The sequence below is a fragment of the Phodopus roborovskii genome, unplaced genomic scaffold, assembly GCF_943737965.1.
Source record: "Phodopus roborovskii unplaced genomic scaffold, PHOROB, whole genome shotgun sequence".
Classification (NCBI taxonomy): domain Eukaryota; kingdom Metazoa; phylum Chordata; class Mammalia; order Rodentia; family Cricetidae; genus Phodopus; species Phodopus roborovskii.
In genome coordinates, this window is record NW_026125391.1 from 9557828 (window position 1) to 9585769 (window position 27942).

Here is a 27942-nt window from a genome sequence, read left to right on the forward strand (position 1 = left end):
AAAAGGAAAGAAAAAAAAAGGGCATGACAGAACAGAGGAAAAGAATTTGACTAAAATCTTGGCCACAGTAGTTGAATGGAAAAATAGGAGACAGGGAGACACACATACACACACACACACACACACACACACACACACACACACAGAGAGAGAGAGAGAGAGAGAGAGAGAGAGAGAGAGAGAGAGGAAGAGAGAGAGAGAGAGAGTTAAAAAACTTAAAACACGCCCTAGACAGCCAGGAAACCTAGACAGCAGCAGGACTCCACAAGGACCAGTATGTATATTGTAAATAGAAAGGACATCGGGCAAAGGACTGCTCCAAGAAAAGAAACAAGGGATCAAATGTCCTAGCCCTAGGAAAAGATGAAGATTAGGGAAGATGGGGTTAGAACCCCCTCCCTGAGCCCAGGGTAAAATTGAAACTGGACAGGCGACCAGACAAATTATTGGTGGATACCGGAGTGGAGCATTCCATTCGGATACAGCCATTAGGAAAATTAAAGACAAAAACTCTTGGGTAATGGGTGCCACAGGGAAACAGGAATATTCATGGACTACCCAAAGAACGGTGGATCTTGGCATGGGCCCGGTATCCCACTCATTCCTGGTTATCCCAGAATGCCCTTACCCTCTCTTAGGAAGAGATATTCTGTCAAAAGTAGAAGCCAATGACAACTTGTGCTGAAGAGAATGTGGAGAAAGGGGAACATTCCTCCACTGCTGATGGGAGTGCAAACTTGTACAGCCATTTTGGATGGCAGTTCCTCAGGAAAATGGGAATCAGTCTATCACAGGACTCAGGAATCCCCCTCTTAGGCATATACCCAAATGATCAACATCCATGCAACAAAGACATGTGTTCAACTATGTTCATAGCAGCATTATTTGTAATAGCAAGAACCTGGAAACAACCTACATGCCCCTTAACTGAAGAATGGACAAAGAAGATGTGGCACATTTACACAATGGAACACCACTCTGTGAAAAAAAAAAAAAAAAAAAAAAAAAAAGGAATCTTGAAATTCACAGGCAATGGATGGAATTTGAAGAAACCATCCTGAATGAGGTAACTCAGTCACAAAAAGAGGAACATGGTATATACTCATTCATATATGGATTTTAGACTAGAATAAAGGATCACCAGCCTATAATTCACACCACTAGAGAAACTAGGATACAAGGAGTATTCTAAGAGATTCATACAAAGTCCCTCACAGAAGGGTAAAGGGACCTGATCTCCTGAGCATATTGGGTATGGTGGGGGGACAGTGAGTGGAGAAGGAACTAAGAGAAAGAGAAGGGGAGGAGAGGAAAGCACGTGGCACTAGAAAGATTGAGTCAGAGGAGGAATAGACAAGAGAAGAGAGAGAGCAAGAGCTAGAGAGAGAGAGACCATAAAAGAGGGAACCATTATAGGTTTGAAGAGAAATCTGAATAGAGGAATGTCCAGATACCTACAAGACTGACCCCAACTAACAATTTGAGCAACAGTGGAAAGGCTACCATAAATGTCCTTCCCTGATAATGAGATTGACAACTAAGTTATCTACCATCATAGAACATCATCTAGTAGCTGATGTAAACAGAAGCAGAAACCCACTGAGCCGAACTGGGATCCAGATGCAGAGAGGGAGGACAAGGCCAGGCTACAGAAACACATAAAGGCAGTTGACCTGGATAAGGAGGAACTAATGGGCCCCAAGTCTTATAGGTGGGAATGCAGCATGGGACTGAACTTGGGTCTCAGCTAGAAGCCCTGGGCAGTCTAAGGGATCTCAGACAGTGGAACCAGGATGTGCACCAAAGGACTTTGGGAGCACATTCCCCATTAACGTAGAGACAGGAGAGAAGTCCTAGTCCCTCCTCCAAATGACTTGCCAGAGTTAGATGACCCCTCCTGGAAGGCATCACCCTACATGTGGAGTGGGGGTGGGTGGGAGTGGAGGGTGGTGCTGGGCGCATGGGAGTGAGAGAGAGGGAAAGAGGAAGGGAGGGAGAGGGAACTGGGATCAATATGTAAAATAAAAAACAAGAATAATTTGTTTCCCAGTTGAGACTCCTTTACAGAAAACTAAATTTTCATTGGCAAGTGGGTTTTTGTGGTGGTTTGAAAAAGAATGGCCTCCATAAGCTCAGATATTAAATGCTTGGGAGTGTCACTATTTGAAAGGATTAGGAGGTGTGGCCTTTAGTGGGTATGTGTAGCCTTGTAGGAGGAAATGTATCACTAGGGGATGGGCTGTAAGGTTTCTAAATCTCAAGCCGTTCTTGGTATATTATAAAAACAAACAAACAGATAACAACAAAGATTCCCAAAGCAAAACAAAATAAAACAAAAAGGTTTGTTACTATGGTCAAGAAGAACCCATCCCATGCATGCATGATGGTTCAATAAAAGAAAATCACTAAGCACAATAAAACATGTAAACTGAATGAAGAACACATATAAATTTTGTCATTAAAGCAGATCCAGAAAAATGTCACTTAATAAGATACAATATTGTCTAATAATAACAACTCTAGATATAGAAGGAATATACCTCAGCAAAATACAATCAAACATAATATGTCCAACAGAAAACAAAGTATTCCACAGGGGTAGAATGGAAGGATTTTTTCTAAAATTCAAATGACAAGGACACCTGCATCTCAAATTTTATTCTACACCTCAGTAGATATCCTTGTCATCCTCATCACTGAAGATAAGTGATAAAGGGTGTCTGAATTATAGTGCAAGAAGTCAAATTGTCACTTTTCACAGATAAAGAGACACATGACAAGCAACAGAATCCACCATAAAATGATACTACATCTAATAAATGAATTCATCAAAGTTGAAAGATGTAAACATTTTAGAAAAAAAGAATAACAAATGCCCAAATAACCAAAGCCTTCTCAGTTACAATGGCAATGAATGAAAGAATGATACTGTCTTAATTCAAGATATGCTTCATAGCTTTCATCATGAAAACAGTGTGGAGGTGGTGTAAATTCTGAATGAATGTCCACTGGCTCAGAAGAAATAGTCTAGAAATCAGTCCATGCCTCTACAGCTGAAAATTTGTCAGCAAAGATATATTAAATGAATATTCACAATAAAAAGAAGATTTTAAGTAAACTGTGCTGGAAAAAAATAGATGCAAATATAAAAAAATAAAAGTAGATCCTTATCTATTATCATCCAGAAAAATAAACTTGATGGAATTAAAAACATAAAATGAAACATGATGCTGTGAAAAAAAAACTAGAGGAAAAGAGAGGAGAGACACAGTGAGATGCATCAAATTTTGTGACCAAGTATCCAAAGGCACATTACACAAACACAAACATGTACTACCATATGATCCAGTTACTGGGTATGCAGATGCTGTGAAACAAGCTTTGAGAAGGAAGAGACATCTGCATGCTCATGTTTGTTGCAGTACTATCAAAATTGTCAAGAAATGGGAACAATAGAAGTGTCCATCAAGTGATTAATGAGAAAAAAATGTGGAACATACATGCTATGAGATATTAATCTGCCATTAAGAATCCAGCTTTATCAAGTGTGACAACATCAGGCAGACAGAGCTCAGCTCCATTGTGTTAAGTGAATTAAGCCAATTTCTTATGGATGAATACTTATGGTCTCACTAATATGGAATCTAAAAGTAGTGCTGTGCTGGGATTTGAGAGTAGAATAGTGGACTGAAGATGCTGCAGGGCCCAGGGTGAAGGAAGGGATGGGAGGTAGGTTGGTCAGCAGGTACTATATTAAAGAAGGTAACAGCAAGTTCTGATTTACTCCTGTGAGGCAAGATGACTAGAAATGTGAAGAGTGTTCCTCATACTATAGACAACCAGAAGAAAAGATTTTGAATGTCTTCACCACAAAGAAATGAATACTTGAGGAGATAGCTATATTTAACCTGGTTTAAACAGTACACAATGAGACATGTGTTAAAAATATCATATGGAACTCTCTAATATGTGTAAATCACTTCTATGTTTTATGTATCGGTTAAAAATAAATTTAGATAAAATATTCAACAGGAATATAAGGTAAAAATTATCAAAAAATGAATACCGATCCAAACATAGAAAGATGTAGAACTTCTTAGTAATCTTATGAGTGCTAGATCATATTTGTTAATTAATTATAAATATGGACTAATCATAGGGTATCTCATATTGGGGAGTGACTTACTACTAATTAAACACTAACCATGTTTTTTTTTAATTTTTGAGAATGATATACATCTATACAATGAAATATGGATCATATATGCCTTTGAAATTCCTTCATATTCCTCCAAATATTTCTCCTTTCCAAATGTTTTTTTAAAGACATGATATTGCTAATTTTACTTAGGCTGATCTCCAATTTACGATCCTCCCATCTCCATTACCTGGGTAGCTAGCATCACAGATGTGTACTCCACAACATCGATTAAGTGTAAGTATAGACACTTCAAATAGCTCCAGTAATGTTTTTACTAATTTGGAAATTATTTATTGCTATGGGCGGTAAATATAACCAAATGTGAAGCTGAAGAATTTGGACCATGGTTTGCTGTATTCATTTTTTTTTTTTTTACATAGTATTGGCTCTGTTTATATACCACAACATCTTAGTTATTCATTACAGACAAAACTTTGGCTTTGTGAATTGTCTGTAAGTTTCTGAAATATAAAATCCAGGTTATTTTGAAGTTGTGCCTGTTTGTATCATTCGCCCACTTAAGACATCGCACATTCTTCAACCACCCCCTACACTTGGAACAGACACCCAATTAATACACGCCAGGCAGGCCACCTTGCTCTTCTCCTTCAAAAACTCCAAAAAACCCATCTGCTCTGGGAGGCTTTCCAGCTACAAAAACCACCTACTACTTTCCTTTGCCTATAATATCTGCATCATTTTTTGAGCACTGCTTACATAGTTTACCATTACAAAATCAGTAAGAAACTTTCTAAATGCCATATAGTGGTATGTATCCTCTAGAATAAGGGCATATTCCTCCAAGCTTTCTTTCCATGACATAATAGGGAAATATGAGCTTCTAAATACTAAGAGTAAACATTGACTTGGATCAAGATTTTTTTTCAAAACCAATTAGGTGTTCTGATTAGTATTATGTGTCATACTATAATGGGTATTTTTTTCTTTTCTTTTTTTTTTTTCTGAACCTATTTGGATTTTGTGAACATACTACCTTCTAGAATGTAAACAATGAAATGCATTACTTTATAATGGGCATATTTTAAACCTCAAATTATATTATGAATAACTTGCAAGGCAACATTAGTTAATTTTGATTTCATGATATGTTGATAAATTATTACATAGAAAATACAGCAAAATGCAGTGAAAAACCTGAATTTTTGATATTATAATGTTATATATGCCTGTTCTGAATAATAGGAAACATTGAAACTCTGGGAATCTCCCCAATGTCAACAACACACTTCTCTTCAATAAGGCTGTTACTGTCCAGATAGGAGGCTAAAGCATCTGTTTTTGACTCATGTAAATGTCAGGTGCTCTGTATATTGATGCTATACACTAAGGAGGCACTGTGGAAGATATCACTCAAGATAAGAATGCAATGCAAAGCTCTCTGTAGGGGAATTGGATGGCAGGATAAAGCCTAACTCATAAAAATACAGAACTAGGACTTTAGAAGCAGATGTTGGTTTTATCAATAATCAAGTCTAAATGGAACAGAAACACGTAGAATAAGAGAAGGCTATCAAAGAATCCTAGAAGTCAGGGAAGACCTCTTTTGTTCCAGGAAGCCAATGCTGCTTTAACAACTTACATTGCACAAAGTAGAAAAACTGCAATGGTTTGAACTGGTTCCCTACCCAGTGGATGCAAGGAAGGTTAGAGCCTGACAGCTTACACTTTAGGCCTTCCCACAATAAGTACTCAAGAGTGCTGAGGGTCAAACAGGAGGAGGTGATGGTTAGAATCAGAACATTTGATAATCCAATCGTTACTCCACTAATGGGAATGGAGATTCAGGGTCAAAAGTCACTTTAGAAATTAAAGAAAACACACCTTTTTTATAAACATAGGAGTGCTGTATATCTAGTTGCTTATACCAATATAGTTATTTCAAAATATATATAAATAAATTGGCAATTATTACCATTAACTCTATTTCACAAACACATACATCATAAAAGCACCAAAATATTTACCTATCTATCATTTAATGGCTATTGACTGGTACTGCCCACAGCATACAGCAGGCAACAGACATACAGGGACAGATGTCACATCATTCTTACCATGCCTGTAAAAGTTTAACATAATAATTAATGGCAATAATGATCTCCATATAAAACTTCTGAGATCATTTCTCCTCACCCTCTTTAAAATAAGTCATTCAACAAATTTGGTTTGAATTTTATTTGGAAAGATACACCTGTTTTTGACTGTTTAGAAAATATTAATTATCACCATCAATATGCTTGCAATATTTCTTGCCAAATAGAAAAGAGCAGGCATGGCATACATCTCTGGGCGTAAACATTTCAAGATCACATGACATATTTTACATAAGTTGCAAATCTAAAGCGGTAAATCAGTGTGTATATACTGCTTCTTTATTTACACAACAGCACTAAAGGTCAAAAGCCTTCTTAGGATGTAAAAACAACGAGGCAATTACTTACTCTTTTAACAATGTTCTCATATGAATTCCAAAACATTCCAAATCATTTTCAAGATACTATCTATTTTGAAATTAAGAGGCAATCTATAAGCCTAGAATTTGAATTCCTCCTTTCTTGGGAAATAATGACACTTCCTTTCTTCTACTCAGGCACAGGAGAAATATAAACATAGTAAGCAAGGTTTGATATCTATTGTTTGGCAATCAGTCACTTACAGTATAAGTGTATCTTGATAGGGACATTTTTTTTTTTTAAACTATAAAGTTGTGGATAAAATACTCTGAGGGGAATTTGATGTAGAACTCCATAAAGACAAATGACAAAGTGAGACAGAACGCCTTAATATCACACAGGGAAATGTCTAGTTAGTATATGAAAGTGAAAAAGCTAACTAAGCTAACACAAACATCTGAACAGTTAGTTAATAATAACTGTGGCCCATATATCTGGGCATTACTATGACCCAGGTATCTTTCTGAGCTTCTGACTCACTTACTCACTTATACTCTATAGAACAGTTCTCAAACTGTGGGTCAGGATGTCTTAGGGTTGTCAAAGGACCCTTTCACAGTGGTTGCTTAAGAGCAGTTGTAGAGAAGAAGGAGTGATGAGCAAAGGTGTCAAGACCATGCTGGAGAAACCCACAGAAACAGCTGACCTGAGCAAATGGGAGCTCATGGACCCCAGTCTGACAACTGGGGAAACAGAATAGGACAGACCCAGACCCCCTGAATATGAGTGTCACTGGGCAGTCTATAAGGCCTCTGGCAGTAGAACCTATATTTATCCCTAGTGCATGGACTTTGGGAGCCCATCCCCATGGAGGGATACTCTCCTAGCCTAAATACAAGGAGGATGGCCTAGGCCCGGCCACAAATGACTTGACAGACTTTAATGCCCTCATGAAGGCCTTACCCTCCCTGGGAAGTGGATGGGGGATGGGAAGGGAGGGTCAGTGGGGAGCATGGTAGGATGGGAGGGAGAGGTAACTGGGATTGATATGTAAAATAAGATTGTTTCTAATTTAAATACAATTTATTTTTAAAAAGACCATCAGCGAATAGCTATTTATATTACTATGCATAATGGTAGTAAAATTGCAGTTTTGAAGTAGCAATGAAAATAATATTATGGTTGGGGGCCACCCCAACACAAGGAACTGAATTAAAGGGTTAAAGCATTAGGAAGCTGAGAGCCACTGATCTATAGGGGAAGAACTTTTACTATGTCATTTTACAAAGTAGTATGTACAAGGGTCACCCTGCTGGTAAGCAAAGTAGCCCAAAGATTCACTTTGACTGGAAGGCTGCAGAATGGGCACTGTCTCTGATGGCCATCAAATTCTCTATTTTGATACATGCTCTATTTTTTTTCTAACTCATGAACATGCAGTGCTGAGGTGTATTAGGGGCTATGGTTTGTGGTTGTATGTGGCCTGTGTGGATGGGACCCAGAATGAGCAGTATTTGGAGAAAATACTTTCTTGATTACTGGGGGTTCCCACATGTTGCAGAGTAGGATTCTACTTGCATTACTCATACTTTCCTTTCCTCCCCCATGTGTATTGTAACCTGCAGATCCATTCCCTTCCTCAGCTCTGAGATCCACCCTCAGACCTTCAAATACTTTCCCTTATTGTAGAGAATCCCATCTGTTAGAAGTGTGACACACATTCTCTGATGTTAAATATTTTCAGTCTTGCGGGTCATATGGTCTCTGTCATAACTCAGCTCTGTATGGCCATATGAAGGAGAACCCATAACCTTGGCTATGTGCCAACCAGTAACCTTGGCTATGTGCCAACAAAAGTTCTTTTTTTTTTAGCTAAAACAGAGGATCTTGCAAACTTGCATGTGGAGCTTCGTTTGCTGTCCTCTGATCTAACTTGTGCAATGTAGGCAGCTATTATTTTATTCTGCCTTTTAGAAATGAATATAATTACTTGAAAACTTGATTCCATACTTAGAAAGACAGTTAATCACATGGCATCCCCTTGTGTCTCTCAAATTCTTATCTTAATCATGTAAGCCAGTTCGTATGGATCCCATGTTTCAACAATCTATTGTGTTTAATCATCACCCTTGAGTCATCTTTACTCATCCAGGGCTGCACAAGGCTTGGAAAACAAACAAGAAGATACTTTCCAATTTGCAAAGGAAATAATTTTTAAAATCAGGAAGTATAATACTTCTTCCTTGTCCAATGTCATGCTTTTATTGTTTGTTTGTTTATTTTGTGTTTTGTTTTGTTTTGTTTTGTTTTCTTAGACAGCTGTCTTCTTGTTGCATAGAAACATCATGGGGGATTACTGTCAGATGTACGTAAAGCTTTAATTTCTAAAGTTTTCAAAGACTTCCAAGTCCATTTTCACACTCTTAAAGTGGGCCAATGTTTTAGACATAACTTCCTATGTTTTAGGACAGTGCTTCACAACCTTCCTAATGCTGAGACTCTTTCATGCTTTAATGCAGCGACTCGTGTTGTGATGACCAACAATCATAAAATTATTTGGTTGCTACTTATTAACTGGAATTTTGCTACTGTTATAAATCATAATCTGATATAATACCCCACAGGTTGAAAAGCACTGTTTTAAAAGACCTATAGGCCCTTTCTTTACAGCATGACTATATCTTACTCATTGGAATCAGACACAGGACTTTCCTTGTTGGTTACATTTTGTTCTGCTTTTGAGACAAGGTTTCATGTAATCCAGCCTTGCCTGGACAGCTTTGAATAGCTTTGAACTCTTGAACTGCCTCTGCCTCCTGAATGCTAGGATTTAAAACAGGTTTGAGCCACCACAGTAGCATATAGTGGTTAATATATCAAATTCCTATGGAAATAAAAAGGAATGGCATTATACTAGCTTTTTCACATATATTATCCAATTTAACTTAACCACAGCAAGGACTATGAATTACTGCTTCATTGTTCTAAGTGGTGAAGTAGGGGTTCCTAAATCACAAATAATTTTCCCAAATGTTCACAGCTGGGATGAAGCAGACTCAGATTTTCAAAAAGAGAGAATTAAAAGCTTGTGGTTTTTATATGACATTGTGAAGTTTTTGAGGTGAAATTATCTATGAAACCAAATATCATATTCACATTTCCAAACCATCAATATCATCTTGATTAGAATTTTATGCATTTCTTAGTAAGCATCAGGGCAACTTGGCTTTACAAATTGAACAGTGAAGTTAAGACCCACAGAAATAACTCCAGTGTATGTTGTATGGCTGTTTATGTGCCATAGCACTCAGAGCTTCTGAATGAAATTAAAATGCATTTCACTAGGGTGGAATCATGAACATTTGTCAAAATTGTTTTGTACAGAACTCCCCAGCTTTTCACAGCTGTATAAACGCTCCCGCAAAGAAATGAGCACAGAGTGAATAAAAACAGATGTGGCATTTTGCGTATTATCAACAAAATCTCTTCTGTTTTCATCTTGCCAGTGTCTTACCATAACTTCATTTATGTCATAATTCTGTACATAAAAATACGGAAAAGTACCTGATGTTGGCATGCCCACAGTGGCTTTCAGTATAGTGTTTGGTTACTTACATTTCCCTGGAGATCACCTTTGCACAGGAACTAATTTTCTCTATTTTCTAACTAAAACCCCGACCTTTCATGCAGTGCACTCAAAGCTACACCAAACATTCTCCACTCTATTAAATGTAATTGAGTCAGAACATTTAGAGGTATCTGAAATGAATGTGCACTGAACATTCTCCATTTGGGTTCAGGAAATAGATTTAGGGAATTTTTTAATACCTTGTGAATTTTAAGGAGAGGAAATTACCTTTGGTTATTTAAAGAGAGAAGATTGGGCTCAGAGCCTTAAGCCAATGTGCTATCATTGAGTCCAAGCTAGTTAAAAAGTTCTGCCTCTGGAAAGCCACTAGTGGGTTTGCTTTATAAGTTGTGTTTTGACAGTTCACATAAAATACCATACACTCTATATTCTAGCTAAACTCCATATGGGTACTCATCTTGAAAAGTTAACTGTTTCTTACTTTGTTTCTCCAACTGTTTGCCATCCAAAGAGAGCCATGCCAGTCTTGGATTAACTTGGTGTAACAGCTTCACAGAAATAGGTTTTACAGCTTTTAATTGTTTCAAATTTCTATGAGGGTTGAATACATTTTAACAGGCATCTCCATAAGTGACATGACATTATTATTTTATTCTAATCTGAAAACCCAATTATCACCTTGTTGCAGAAGACAAGGAACAGCTTTAGAGGCAAACTAATATATCCTATCTGTGGGACAGTTTGTCACTTTTGAAATCATTGTCGTCTTGGCAAATAAAGTTGTTACAAGCTTCATTGGAAGAGGAAGAGAAGTACAACCCCTTTTCGCTGTTACACATTAAAATTAACTTCCCACAGGTTTTTAAATGGTTTACTACATGTTCACTGTATTGGATCATAAAATAAAAGTGACAGCATTGACACTATAGAAGATGAAATAGAAATGAGCTTCCATCAGATAGATATGTTACATGTGTAACTGTACACATGTAAAAAAGAATGCCCTATGTCATAGTAAGGAGATGTCACAACATATTGATAAACAGTAGAAAAAAGACCTGCATTGTCAAAAAATTGGTATTTTTAATTATCTCAAATGGACAGTAGCCAACAGTTTTAGTCTGTTAGTTGCTTGCTTGTGTGTGTGTGTGTGTGGTTTTTTTTGCTTGCTTTCATAATGTCTATACAAAATGATCTGCAATAATAAACGTATCTAAAACACAAAATTTAGTAAACATGTTTAAGTAAATGATAGCATTGCTTATATTTGTTGAAACCTATGAAATATTATTTTTGCAAGATCGTCACATACTTCTAAAATCAGATTTATGTTCGATGTTTACAAAAAATAAGCTGTGTAGTGTGTCACAGAAAGACTATGACACATTTAATTTCTCCATGTATTTATTTACCAAAAAAGTTAGGAACCATTAGGAAGTAATCTGAGGATATTTCAGTATTTCTTTGCTAGTAATGCATCAACTATGCGACTTTTAGTTTGACTGCAGCAAAGCCTCTTCCCCTTCCACATAGGGTTAAGGCTGGGCTTTTTCATCCAATGTGATCAAAGCTCTTTAATTAGTCAGTGGGATGAGGCATATGAATGTGCTTTGACCTACCACTGCACACTGCAGAGACTTCTGCACTTTGTAACTGACTCTCAACGTGCACTGGCTGCCATTCAAACATAACTCAGATTACACTTCGTTAGAAGAGATGCATACTTCCACATGAGAAGGACTACTGATATAAATAATCTAAATCCTGGCAACGCAACAACCAAACAATGACTTTGGCAGTGAGCATATTCAGCCAGGGCTCATCCAGTATTCTTTAGAAGGCTGAACTGCAGCAAGGCTGAGTGCGCTCGCGCCCTCTGCTGTATGGATTCTATAACTTCTTCAAGGCATTCAAAAATCTTACAGTTTTAAAAAACGTGATTTTAGGGGATACTCTCTCAGCTTGGACACAAGGGGAAAGGCCTAGGCCCTGCTCCAAATGATATGACAGACTTTGAAGATCCCATATGGAAGGCCTCCCCTTCCCTTGGTAGCAGAAAGAGGATGGGATGGGGGTTGGGAGGGGCACAGGGGAGGAGGGGAGGGTGAGGGAACTGGGCTTGACATGTAAAACAAGCTTGTTTCAAATTTAAATAGAAAAATGTTATTATTAAAAAACAAAAAACATGACTTTCTTCCTTCTTCTCTCTCCACCTCCACATACTGCGAACTTACTATATATATATATATATATATGTATATATATATATATATATAAATAATTCCAAATTGAATTCCAAAATTTATTCATGAATACACTTTGGAGATCATAGTAAAATTACATCCCTACATTACTTATATTAAAATAGCAGAAAAAATGATGAATTTGTATTCTTTAATAATAAGAAATTCTGTTAAATAAATTATAACAAAAGAATTAAAAAACATTGTTTTTGATATATCAATTAAAAATGAACAATCTTGCCAGATGGTAGTGGTGCAAACCTTTAATTTCGGCACTCGGGAGACAGAGCCTTGTGGATCTCTATGAGTTTGAGGCCAGAGTCTGATCTACAGAGCTAGTTCCAGGACAGCTAGGGATGTTACACAGAAAAACCCATTTCAAAAAAAAAAAAAAAAAAAAAAAAAGAAAGAAAGAAAGAAAGAAAGAAAAAGAAAAAGAAAGGAAGGAAGAGAAAGAAATCACAAAGTAAGTGTGGTTAATAATTTTCCTCAAAAGATATGAATTACAATTTGGCAATGATTTTAAGTTAATACCTCAAATGCAATACATTTATTGTATTTTTAAATAACCAAATTCAGTGAAGTAACCTAGACCATGCTACTTGGAATCATTCCAAGTTTGAAAATGATGGGTCAAAAGTGACCCCTTTATGGCAGTAGATGATTGGCTCCAACACACAGTTCATCTAATGACTGTTCAATAAACTCTGCTGCCATGGCATTGGCCTAGATGTTGTATCAATATCTCATATACAACAGATATGGAATTGGATTCATCATTGTCATCTCAGCCCAAGTGGAGCCTTTCCTCTGTTTTGACCTATTGGTTCGCATCACTTTCATTCATCCTGCATGTACTTGCTTCCATTTCCATTCTCTTGCTTTTCACATCCACTCATCAATTTCTAAGCAAGGCAACAATTAGCACTTTTCTCTTCCACAGATATATTTCCTTAGTCTTAGTGAATAAAATCTTGTTTCAGATTGCTCACAAAGGTGTGTGTGTGTGTGTGTTTGTTTTTTTAATTTTAGGATTGAACTCTTATGTAGTTCAGGATGACCTTGATATAATGATTCCCCCTGCTTCTACCTCCAAGTTCAGAGTCAGATCTATACCATCACACCTATTTTTATTTAGTGGATAAAAATCACAGCCATAGCTCTATGCCTGCTAACCAGATTCTTTACCAGCTGAGCAACACCCAAAGTCATCATCTGTACTATATTAAAGGCAAAACTAAATATCTGCTACTTCATTTGCTATCACCATCAGACTTTTTGTCAGTGAAGGATAGGCTCTGGGGTTCAAGCATCTGGGCATGAGTGCCCAGCAGTCAGTATCTGAGCAGGTGACGCTGCACTATCCCCATCAGAGTTTCCAATTCTTACTGTGACGCTGCACTATCCCCATCAGAGTTTCCAATTCTTACTGTGCACCAGCACAAGTGCCCCCTGCCCCTCCCAAAAAAACAACTAGCCCAGGTTCAGGGGACAATCAAAGAGGTAAGGTGATAAAGGTGGGAGAATTAGTGTGTCCTAGAAATAAAAAAGGATGAACTCGATGGCAAAAGCTTTAGTTTGAAGCAAATGATAAGATCGTGAATAGTGGTCATTTTATATTTGGCAATCACTATTTAAAAGTGCTAACAAGAAGGCAAAGTTGGAAGGCCAATACTTCAGAGTAACTAACAGCAATTTGAAGTTTTATACTTTTGCTTTCTTAATCTTTCCAGGCCCATTAAAACTTCATTCTTTCAATTTTAGGGCTAATTCCCATCAATATATATCAGTATAGGGGATGCCTGGATTAAATCCTCTACTTAATCTGCATATTGTTCCTGTAAGATCCAGAGAAGAAAATACAACTTGAAACTACTATACATGTGAATATTTTCCTTTTCAAAGAATAATTTATGTGAGGGAATCCCCATTTTTCACTCCCGCAAAAACCCAGCCATTCAAAGTTAATATTTTTGAGTTAATTTTCTTCATGCAGAAACTGATGCTGAACATGCTCATGTAGCCACATATTCTCTAAGAGAAAGTTATTAGTAATTAATGCTTAGGTGGAGCCAGAAACAGCTGAGAGCATCTAATTAATTCCAATTAACCATGGCAAGGGATTACTTTCTAGGTAAGATTATCTTATAATGAGGTCATTAACTTCTTTGGAAATAGTTCAAGATAGGCTTATTTTATATTTAATATACTAAATAAAGAAACATTACAAGAGGGGTCTTCAAATTGTTCCCTGAGATAATTTCTATGAAGTATCTATTGATCTTATTCCTGAAAAGCTACAAGACATTTTCATTATATTATTGATATAGTGAGTCTTCATGCATCTAGAGACTAGAAATTAGGTAGGTTTCATGTCAAATCAGCTTACTGATATAACACTAAGATTATATACTTTAAGAAAATAAAAACTGAACTCTAATCAATTATATGTGCTGTCTCTAGGCTACCCATGAACAGGAGAAGAAAACAATATTGCCATCAACATCAATCAAGGAAATATGCTTATTTCTCAAAGCTGGTTGTTCATTATGTATTAATTTATAGAATCATTTCCATGCCAAAAACACAATTTGATCTTGTTAGATTTAATCTTATGCTAACAAACAGAGTAGGTAAGAACATAAGGACAGAGTTCTGTGACTTTAGTACTGCAAATACTTGATAAACTAGATTGATAAACTAGATTAAGGGTCATGGCAAAAACAGCTTTAACTGCTGCTTAAATTAGTCTCATGTTTTTGTTTTAATTTACTACAGACTAATTGAAATTTAAAGACTAAATTATGTTTACAGCATATTATTTCATACATATTTTACACATGTTAGCTGTCAGACTGTTATGAACAAGTTGTATTCACTTTGTGTTTTAATTTGATAAATATTTTTCAAAAAATTCCTGGGAGGTATGGAAACCATACTACTGAGTAGATTTGTTTTTCATCACTGCTTTTAGTAGTTAAGCATCTTCCTTATAAGGAAATTTTTAGATAATTCTTGTGGATCTTAGGAGAACATCTACATCTCTGAATTAGCTATTCCTGTTTTACAAATCTTGTTTCCATATTTTCTTAGGATGTGTATACATAAATTTTTTGAATAGATTTCATGCAAATAATGTAAGATCAAGTATAAACCCTAATAATAGAACAAAAATATCAAGAAAATATTTAAAGTATTTGCATAGAAACCATACAAATGAAATCTAGGTATCTTGTAAACAGAAACCAGATGTAATATTTTTTTTTTTTTACCTCAACTGGAGAATATATATATACTACTTTTATGTATATCCTTTAGTTCTCTATGGGCACATTAACTTGGGGATTCACAACCTGTCTTCTTTTGTACAGTGTCAATGTAGAGTTACCTGAAGATATCTCTTTTCTTGGAATCTCTGACAAATTCTACAGACTCACCATCTAGTTGAATGACAATCATTAAAATAGGACATATTAATCTGGATAATAAATAATCAGCCAGATCAACAGCAATACATTATCTAAACCCAGAACCTTCACTCATCTTTTTCGTGATTTACTTCAGTGACAAGAAGAAAGGAGTGGATGGGGAAAAGAAGAGTAAGAAAAGGGTGAGAAACAAAGAATGATGAAAAAACGACTAAATCTCATCCTTATTCATCCCCTAGTTCTCACATACTCTACTTAAAGCAGCTACCTCACAAATAAGTGTTTTACCATCTAGGACAGGGAAGTTTGTGTTCAAGTAATGGCATCAGGAAATAATGAGGAAGACTGCCAGACAAGAAGAACCCTTGAACCTTTGTGTGCAGGGCTCTACTCATTGATCCACTCAAACTTCTGTTCATTCTACTCAAACAAAATATCTGTAGTCTCTGTTAGGATTCGGGCATCTGTACTGGCCTGCCCATCAGGTTCTGACAGGATACACCTTCAACTGTAGTCACTAAGAGAACCTCATGTGCACATTCACTATATTCCCTTTTAGAAGGGCCCTGCCCTCCTCCCATCTTTCCCTCCCCCTCTCTTTCTTTCTCCCTCTCCCTCTTTCTCTTCCACCACTGTTGTCCCCAGGGACTGGTCTCTGTCCTCATCTCTGCCCATTTTTCTGCCCTTTCTCTCTTTTAATAAACGTAAGTGTGTCCTGTTGTATGACATGGCATCTCCTTGTGGTGTTTTTAAAATTACAACAGGAGATGGGAAAGAGGGTCAGTGGGGGGCAGGGGAGGAGGGGAAGGACAGGGAACTGGGATTGACAATGTAAAACGAGCTTCTTTCTAATTTAAATAAGAAAGAAAGAAAAAAGTTAGAACAATCTCAACATACAAATGAAAACCTATGAAGCATGGTTTATATGTTAGCCTAAGACTATTATATTAGAAATAGGACAATTATGAAAAATTTTACTTAAGTATAATATGAAAGTAGAGCCTATTACAAAAATATTTGTATAGGGAAATATAAACCGTGTATCATGGTCTACATATGTAGATATAATTATATTAATTTATTATTTATGTATCTACTTATGCATTCATCACTGACTGCCAGCAAGATGTAATGTGGTGATATATTGTTTATGATTTAATAAAGCTTGCCTGAGGATCAGAATGCAAAGCTAGCCACAGCCATAGAACCTGGGTAGTGGTGGCACACACCTTTAATCCCAGGACCCAGGAGAGAGAGGCAAATGGATCTCTGTGAGTTCAAGGCCCACCCCAGTCTACATGAGAGTAAATCAGTCTAAAAGAGAAACAGAGTCCATACCTTTAATCCCAGCACTATACAGGTATATAAGATAGAAGCAGAGTCTCATATTCAGACAATTAGTTTCCAGCAATATTGAGGTTATGATCACCCCAGCCCTGGTAGAGTTAGGAACTTTTTGGTGGCTTGGCTGCTTTGCTTTTCTCATTTTCAGCTTGAACCCCAAGGCTTTTATTATTTGTGCTACAATGTAATACATCTAGAAGAGATGATTTAATAATAATGCTTTTTCAGAGAAATGCTCATAGAATTTTATATAGATGATAAAATTAAGTACTCATATGAGTCAGATAGAATATGAGTATGTGTATTCTTAAAGATAGGAATGGGTACTAGTAGGTAGAAAATGTATACACAAATGAGCTTAACACTTAGAATTTTTATGGGGAAAAAAAGGTGTCAAAAAGGTCCCTGTGAAATGCTTATAGTTCTAATGAGTAAATTCTGTGTTAAAAGTACTTAAAGTGACAAGTATTCAAAGTTGATTGTTGAAAGTGTTATTTACCTACTTGGCCTATAAAAATGTTCTATGTGATAAGGATAGACACGAGCCTCAAAAGCAATAATTTTCATTTGTATCGTAAAGAAAATCATTGTGCAACAATGCTGTCCTAACAGATACAGAAACAAGACCAAATCTTACCAAACACATCAGAAAATCTGTCTTCACTTGTAATATTTGAATGTAGGTCATATATAGTAATGAAAAACTATTTCTACATACGTAAATATAAAATCAGAATATTAATGGAAAACTTGAATAATTCTTTGGTGTTTCAACACTCATTTCATTGATTTTAGAGGAACAACTTCTCAGTGGTACTTTATAGTTTTAGAATTACTTGATTGTTTTTCATTATTAAAACTTTTTTTTCTCAGTGTGAAGGATCAAATATTCGTGCAAGTTGTGCGCATGATAGACAAGCATGCTATAACACCGAGTCACTCCCCAACTCATTAAAGCATTTCATTACTTTGAACTCCATGTTTCTTTAGAAAGTCTCAATTAGATTTTTTTTTCTTAGATAAGAAATGATGGCTTTTGACCTTGGCACCCTGCACATGTGTTACTGTTGTGTGACTGGGTTTTCCATTGGGACTCCTCGTTGAGGAATCTAGAACTATCTTGATTCAGTTGCCTGCTCTTTGGACCCCTTCCTCCTACTGGTTTTCTCTTCCAGAGTTAACAGCAAAAGTGCCTAATCTTTCTGTAACTTGATACACCATGGCTTGCTGATATACATGGGAAGACTGCACTTTTTTGAAAGGAAGGAAGAGGGAGTAGATGGGGGGAATTAGGTGAAGGGACTGAGAGGAGGGAAGGAAGCAAAATTGTGATAGGACTGGGAAAATTAATTGATTAATTAATAAAATAATCCTCTGCTTTATTATTTTTCTTTTTACTTTTATTAATACGAAAAATTTAAAAATGGATAGATTTTTGTTTCTCTCTTCTTATTTTGTATAATTTCCCATATTTAATGGAATAATGTCCTTTCTCTGTTAAGACTAAATAAGCACTATCCTTACAGTTCAAAGAATGTGGTTGTCAGCATTTTAAAAATCAATAAACATGATTTACAAGCTATTTAATTTAATTAATAAAATATTGTTTCAATAATATATCTTTTCAGATGGACAACATTTATTAGGGTTGAATTTTGATGTGTGTAAGAAATAGATGAATACCACATATTAAAATGAAAATATACAAATACATAGATGTATATGTATAACATATAAAGGATCAGACTTTGTACATTTATACAGTACCAGGTAAGCATTAGTATGTAGCTTATAATTACATATTGCTTGCCAACTAAGTGGAGAATAAGAAGGACAAACTAATGTATAAATGTGTTATAGTTCCTTTGCTCAATGCTGTGGAATAACTCCTGTCAATATGCAAATTAAGAGAGAAAGAGCTTATTTAGTTCATTGTACAAGGAAATTCAGTCCTTCAAGTCATGGACGGCTTGCCACCAAGAAGGTACTACATATAGCTGCTCACGCCGCTCTTGGAAGCAGAAAGTAGTGAAAGATGGATTTCAGCTGGCTTTCTCCTTGTGTTGCTATCTGGGTGTTTGGCCTGTGAAATCAACTGCCCAGGTTTAGTCTTCACACTATACTTTTCTAATGTAGAAAATCCCTAACATACATGCCCAGAGATTTGTCTCTAAGTTTATTATAGTTCTTGTCAAATTGGTAGTCAATATAAACTACCATAGGTTCATCACATGTCAACTTGATACCCCCATGTATGACCTTGAAACTGTACCATCCATAGGCTCATGATTATCTCATAATGCAAACTGCATCCAGTCCAACTTCAACTATTCATAGTCTTTAACAATCCCAACACTGTTAAAAATGGAAACAAAGAGTCTCTTCTGAAACTCAGGCAATCACTTCACTGAAATTATTAGGGTCACATAATTACCATTTTATTGGAAGGACACGTTAGAGTGGCCAGTTAACAATTATTAATGTTTTTTTCTTAAAAACAAGAACTTAAAAGTACTCTAAATATAACCAGAAGAGGTGAACTATCTGTGAAATCACGACAGCTTGAAAAATATTGTAGACACTAACAGTCAAGTTATATTTATATTTTAAATGCCAATATTATGTAACATATGGTTTTAAATTGTATTAACATGTGTACTTTAAACACTATTTTTCCTTGAGTTTAAATCTGAGAAGTCTTTATATACTTTCCATTTTATTTTAAAGTTGAGAAAGACAGAGAGCATGTTATATTTTAACAGTTAACTTAGATCTATCTAGGAACTTGGAAAGAATAAGATATAAACCTTGCAAAGAATACTTTTTTAAGCACCAAAAAAAAAAAAAAAATCAGTATCTTTCCAATTTTTTTCAAGTCCTACCATAAGAAGCACAGGGAGCAGAAGTGTATATACATATATAGGTAATTAATTTCCTTAAGATAATTTTAGGAATATAGTGTTCTCTACAATGTATATGAATTTCAAGGTGAATACGCTGGAGTATGGCGTTAATGGCAGATGTCTTATTGTGACAGGAGCTCTGATGAGAGACACTGTTTTTAGTATCACTTCTAAGAACCCATTTGCAAATTCTTGAAAATATGAAAGTATAACTGTGACTGAGCTTGCCTTAGTGATGAAATCCGATATCTACCCTGGCACATGTAATTGTTTTATGTAAAATTTGCTTCCTCAAAAAACTTCTCAGAAAATACTCATATTTTGAAGTTTTATAATAGAGCTTAGAGAATTGCTGAAATGTTTGGGACTTTAAGTGAGAACCATCTACAAAATTATAGGATGGAATATGCATACTTAATTGACTTGGAGCTAGAGGATGTTTTCTGTCTTTTTGGTTATTGTTATTTGGTTTTTCGAGATAGAATTTCTCTGTGTAGCTTTGGAGCCTATCCTGGAGCTTGCTTTGTATACCAGGCTGGACTCAAACTCAAAGATCCACCTGCCTTTGCCTCTCACATGCTGGGATTAAAGGCATATTCCACCACTACCCAGCAATGGTTTCTATCTTAAAGTATTTTACTAATTGTGTATTCAGATCTGTACACCTAGGACTCTGTTTTCCATTTTTCAAAATTCTGATCTTTGGATTAAAGAAATCTAATGAAACTGAAAAAATACATAAATAAAAATTTGAACCTACAGAAAACAACCAGTGTTCCTAATAGTAGATATATGTGATAAAAAATAAATATTTAAAAATCAAAAACCAGTAAAGAAAATACCAAAGCACATATTATGTTCCTCTGCCTTGTGACATTAAGCCCTGCTTCTTGTCCACCACAGTCTCTTGCCTTGTCTAAAAACAGTTGCTTCCACTAGATCATGACTCCCCTAGAGGCAACAACATGTTTAGATACTACTGGTGGGTGGGTAGCATACAACAAGCAAGTGTGGTGTGCAACCTCTGGTTTCTCCTTACATACCATCCTTTATAATAAATGATGAGGTATCATAGGCTGGAGAGGTGGCTAAGGCAGTAGATGCTTTTCATAATCACAAAAGAAGCGAAAGATCAGCTCCCGAGATAATGTGAGAGGGAAAAAGATGGTTGCTGTTGCATTGTCTATAAGTACAGCCTTGGGGGCAATAAAGGCAGGTAGTCCCATGAGCTGACTGAGCAGTCATTCTAGCTGATTAGTGATCTCCATGTTTAGTGAGAAACACTGAAATCTTTACAAATTGATAAAAATATAATGGAAGAGAAATGTGGGGATGGATGGGAAAAGCTCAGTCCCTGGAGGCAGTACCTAGGCCACACTAAGTCCCCTGTGTTCTCTTACCTTGTCATTTCACATCACTAATCTTGTGTGAAGAACATCTAGATACACACCAAAGGTATATACTGGTACCACAGGGAGCACAGATCAAGACGGCCATGAGAAATAGTCAAAATTACAATGGGAGGAAATGGAGAGGCATATACAAGGCAGTTGTACCTTTTCAGAGGTTCATAGTAAGGTGAAACCTGAAGATGCTCACCTTTTGTTCTTGACAGCATTAACAAATTCAAAATTTTCATCCACTACCCTTCAGCTCCACAATACAAGTGGTGTGACTTTATGTATTCATGAATCTTTAATGTCCAATGCAGTTTAAAGGTACATACAAGTCCAGAAACCTGGAGGTATGGCTAATACTTCTGATTACCTTTTGTCTGGCCTTAAAACATTCTCATGAAATACCTTCTTGAAACATCTGCTTGTATCTCTGTTTTCCTAACATTTATTACTATAATCACGGTGTTTGGCATGCAATGAGCTCTGAAACGCCTTGCTTGAATCAATGCAACGTGCAAGCTAACTTTCTTGAGTGGTTGACATGTCTCCTGTTCTCACTGTCTGTAATAATATTGCCTCTCTGCATTCACCTTCCTTGTTTATTCCAACAGTTGTGACTATTCTGATTATTATTATACTATTTGTTTATTGTCTCTACTACTAGATTCAGTACCCCAATAAACTCCCTTTATTTTTCCTTTTAGTAGTTCCTTTCTCTTGTAGCTACAGATATACTAGGTGAAACTCTCAGATTCTAGAGTGTCTTGAGCAATGGGCACAGAACAAATTTCTGTGTAGCCAGTTCTGTAGGTGCATGTTATTGGGCTAGTTTTAGGTAATAGCTAAAAGTAGTGTCATTCCTTAAGGAAAATATAGTATACCAGAGAATTACCAGCTGAGGTCTTAGTTTATCACTTGATAACATGGTTGTATTCTTTTCTATCTATAAGTCTCAGTAAAATGGGTTACTCCATCCAGAATTGAAGCTCTAAAATGCTGTGTTGGCTTGTTAGAATGGGAATTATGCCCATAATTCTTTGTGAAGGGAGCAAGTAAAGGCCCTTTAATATCTAGTACTCAGTAGCTAAAGTTTTCATATGAGAAGAGAAACTATGAAGGCTGACCTTCCTAAGACCAATATCCTCACTGTGTTCCTTTCAAAGTCATCTAAAATGCAGAGGCAAATGCAAGAGCTAAATGCTGGTGTTGGTTTGGGAAAAATGTCTTATTCATCAAAGTGGAGTAAAATGGAACATTGGAAGGCAATGAGGAGTGACACATTTCCTGGTTGAGAACTATTTCATAAGAAATCTACCAACTACAAGGAAGATAACTTCCCAGGCTAGAAAGTTCTGCATAAATGATGCTTGCAGCAATGTGGAAGTGGAGAAGGCATATTACTTTCACTGGTTCTATATTACTTCCTATTTCTTATTTCCCACTAGTGAAATCATCCTTCCTAAGCAGCAAATCTTGGGAAATTCTACTTGCTAGCAGCTATTAGTGAGCAAGATTCCATGCCCTTTGATGGAGCACTGTATCCAAATCTGAGCATTGTTGGAGGAGAAGGAACTTGAACATGTGATAAATAAACTCCAGAAGTAATCTGCTGTGGTATGTGTGATGGGCTAAACACAGTTCACTATCTTTTTTCACATTTACCATTAGAGGAAACAAGTTATAGTGGTCAAAATAAGTCTAGCATGTCTAGAAAGAAATGTAGCATGGTTGTAGATGCTAAGGAAGAATAAAATGAAAACCACACAATTATGTAGTGTATAAAAATGGCTAAATGATTTGAGAGTTAAAGTTTGTAAAGCTAGGAATAATATGAAACAGTCATCCACCTTCTTCATCCTCCTCATTTTTGTTCTTAGTGTTTGAACTAGAACTCTTAAACAAAATACTTGGTCTGTCTATACTCTGCTTCCTTTCCTCTTATGGGTAAGCAGAAATAAAAGCAGAAGTCTCTTGGAAGGGAGAGCATTCAGGAAGTGGTTGAATATCTGTGAGGACTCTTGGCACAGGTTCTAAACTTTCATTTGGGGTTAATCTCTGCCTCTAAATTTTTCTGTCTATAACCCAAATTCTACTGGAGTGAATAGTTGGTTAGAAACAGGAAGGATTCAGGTGGATATAATGTCTCATATAGTCAGTTCTCATGTACCATTGGCCATACATATACCTTAGATGTCATACCAGATAGATGTCTTTCAAGTATGCCACCCAAGCACATTAGAAGGGGAGAAAGACCACATAGACCCTGTGCATCTGTAGAGTTCCTATCAAGGTAGTCAAGAGCAACATCTGTTTTGGGTCCGTCCATTTTTTTTCAGTTTCATTTCAGTCTGGAATCAACCACAAATAGTATCTGCCCAGGGGTCTAGACCTGTTTCAGGCCAGAGGAAATCCAGCTGTCATATCACAGAGAATGTTCAATAACACAAGTATTCTTTTGAACTCATCATAAAAATTCTTTGAATTCATCATAAAAATTCTTTGAAATCATAATAATGGGTATACTTATGCAATTACAGATAATATTACCATATTATTTTCAAGTAAATTAACCAGTAGAGCCTATTTATAAACAAGATTATTCATGCCACAAATTTCCAAAGAGGTTTCCATAAAGTTTCTTATCTGAAAATACCATCAGGGTATTCAAACATGCAAGCAGTATCTAACCATATATTAGCAATGAAGATGTCATAAATATTTAGCTGTATTTGGAATAAAAATTAAAAGACAAACAAGTAATATAAGCCATTATTATTAAGAAGAATAAAATTATCTTTCTAGAAGGAATTCATTATCCTCTGAAACTTGAAGGGGGAATCATAAATGTTTGCAGTCTTATCTACATGCTATCAAATTTGATTGCAATATAAACACTTTGATGTTACTCTACATATTCAATATTCTGACACACTGTCTTTCTGGTTTTCTCCTTCCTAAATATAACTGTGGAGTTAATGTCTTAAATAATGCTATTCCCCATTCTGATGTATTTCTAATCTTTTAATGGGTTTTTAATGCACAGAGCATTGAATGGAATGCAGTGCATGGTACATCTTCAAAGGAAGTTTTTTGGGCCTTATCCTTCTTTTAATATATCGTTATAACCTCTTGAATGCTCTTGGAATGACATTTGAGAAAATATATTCTGTCTTATAAAGTAGTTTTACATACAGTAACTACTAATTTTGTTTTCAGAATATGCGAGGTTTATTATCAAGTGACAAAATCCAGAGTAAATTTAGTTTCACTTTATTTTATTTATTGTTTTAAAATCAGCACATAAAGAATAGTTTCATAATGGCTTCTTCATACATATATGCCATTTTTTTTTGTATTTATCCATCTGTTCTGTATACATATACATACCATTTAAATTCAGAATCTTCTATGTGGCTCTGTGGCGCAATGGATAGCATATTGTAATTCTAGTGACAAAATTCAGAATCTTCCTTGTACGAGAAAAAACACAACATTTGTCTTTCTGACTTTGACCTACTTTGCTTAACATAAGGATCTCTAGTTATAAAATTTTTTTCTGAAAAATCATACATTAGTTTTCTTTATGTCTGAAAAGACTTTTATTGTATATATGCATCGTAACATCTTTATCAATATATGTCTTGACACTCATCCAGACCAAATTACTTTCTTAGCCATTGAGAACAACTCAGCAATAAACAGACATGTGCAAGTATGTCCATGGTATGTTAACACAGACGTTTCATGCTATATGCTCAAAAATGGTACAGCTGAGTCATATGGCAACTGTAATTTTAGATTTGTGAAGAAAATTCATAACAATTTCCATAGTGCTTGTTCTAGTTTATATGTTCATCAGCAGTGAAAATAATAATAGTTCGTCTTTCCCTACATCTTTTCCTGCATCTTGTATCCTTGGTTTATTCAATTACAGCCATTTTTACCTGATGACAGACTGGGAGACATGAGCTAGCATTACTATACTTTGGAAGGAAGTCCAGTTTTGCCAGTAACTTTTGCTAAAGACTCCTTGTTCCAATAAACATTTTTGACTCTTTTGTCAAAAGTTAGGAGGCTATAACTATTTTGTTTTACCAGTTTTTAAAAATATTCACCTTTTTTGTTTAATTTATTTATTTAAATCCCTACTATATTTCTCTTCCCATTTTTCCTTCTCTCCCCATACACTTCTGTTTCTGTTCAGAAAGGGACAGGTCTTCCATGGGTGTCAACAAAGTATGGCATATCAAGTTCCAGTAAGACTAACAACCTCCCCTTGTGTTAAGATGGGGCAAGACAATCTATCTGAAAAATATCCTCCCAAGAGCCTGGCAAAGCATTAAGGATAGCCTCTGATCCTGTTGTTAGGAATCCCACAAGTAGAACAAGTCACACAACTGTCACATATTTAGAGGGTCCAGGTAGGCCACATTCAGGCCCCCTTGTTGTTGGTTCAAACTCTGTGAGTTCCTATTTTTCTTTTATATTTATTTGTTTTTGGTTTGTTTTCTATCCTTTATTTGTGAATTTGCCTTCTTGTGATGGTTTTGTAACTATACCTATATAGGATTATCAGATATTGTAGTACCTCTGCCATTGCTGTTTCTTCTCAGGATTGTTTTATCAGGTTGAGATCTTATATGCTGTAATATGAAATTTAGGATTGTTTCTCATGATTATGGAGAAACGGCCTTGTCATTTTTATGGAGATTTCATTTAATCTGTTCTATATATACTTTTAAAATATTGATGTTTTTCCAAGCCATGGACATGGAAGGTCTTTAACCATCTAGTGATTTCTCATTTTCTCTCTCCAGTGTGTAGAAGACATTTGCTTTCATCAGTTAGAGCTTTTGCCTAGAGATTTATATGTTTATTTTCAGGCCACCATGAATGCTATTTTCCCCTATGATTTTTTTGAATTACTAATTATTGGTACTTAAAAACCTGTAGGTTTCTGTACTTGGTTTTGTATCCTGTTACTTTATTAGATCTAAATTTTCTGATAGAGTCATTTAGATCTTTTAAGTATAAGATACTTAAAAAAACCTATATTCATAATTTTAAAAATTTAGAAGAAATGAATAAATTTCCAGACACATATGACTTAACCAAAATTAAATCAAAGAGATATAAATACTTGAAGAGATCCATAATAAGCAATGAGATTGAGGCAGTAATAAAAGTGTCTCAGAAAGAACCCCCAAGGCCATATGAATGCACTGCAGAATTATTCTAAAACTTCAGGAAGTTCGCATACCAATACTCCTCAAACTGTTCATCCAAATTTGGAAGGATCAATATCAACTCATTTACAAAGCTAGCATTTTCTTAGCACCAAAACCAGATAGGCATGTAGCTACCACAGTGAAAGAGAATAATAAATTTTGAGCTTATAACATGTTCTTTCTTGTCTCTTAGATCAGAAAGCTATATAGTCATCTACTATTTGTAGTTTATGAAACAAATCAAGGCACTAGAGGTATTAGCAGCTTTTGTTTCACAAAAATATTTAAATGAATCTATTAAAATTAGATAGGACATGACTAATCATGAGACTTTTATTAAAATTATTCCATATAAAGATTATTCAATAAATTATACCCTTAAATCTACAGTTTAGAAAGACATAACTTTGGAAATATATTTTATAGCACTTAAGTTTATAAATTTCGTTACATGTAAGAAGATTCTGTCTAACATTAAGATATGGTGAAATTAGCATAGACAGTGGTATTTATGAGATCACATGCAATATTCATGGCCACGTATCAGCTCAGCCAATAGAGAAAACAGAGTTTAGGGCTTTGAATACCAGTATATAAAGTCATATAATGTCTACATCCACATACAGACTATGGTCTTCTCACTTTGTGAAATACCAGGGGAAAAGAGAGAACAATGAAAAGGCAATTTACCACTTTTCCCCATTTTTCTAGGGTTCAGGCATTTTTCACTATGCAACCAAACTTCTCCTGTTTCCCTGAGTAAGGACTAAGGTCTCTGTCTATATTGCTTCTGTTAATATTTTTGGAGCAGCATTTTTTACTGGGTTTTACTTGAAGCTAATATGGGATAGTCATTCAAAGGACAGTGACCTGAGATACCTGTGTAAATATGATGGCTCAAAATTATCAAATCAGAACTCCATGTTTTCCCTTGAGATGAAGAATAATCACCCTCACATACCAAGCCATGCATAGGCCTCTAGTGTGTGTTATTAACTGTTACTTTCAACTTATACTTGAAACACTTACTTTAAAGCACATGAAATTGAAATAGGCATGATGCCCACTGCACTCTGCACTGGAATCTCGTTTTAAGCAAAGAAGAACAACACATTCAGTTATACAGTCACCTTAATATGACCACCGAAACTGAACTTTTAATCAGTCCTTACATAATAAGGGTGTATTCTATGTA

General features: G+C 35.7%; 1 protein-coding gene across 1 annotated transcript in view; it reads right to left on the bottom strand.

Annotated features, from left to right (window-relative positions):
- Dgkb (diacylglycerol kinase beta) overlaps positions 1 to 27942 on the bottom strand; it is a 702490-nt gene that overhangs the window by 243469 nt on the left and 431079 nt on the right. The window lies entirely within an intron of this gene.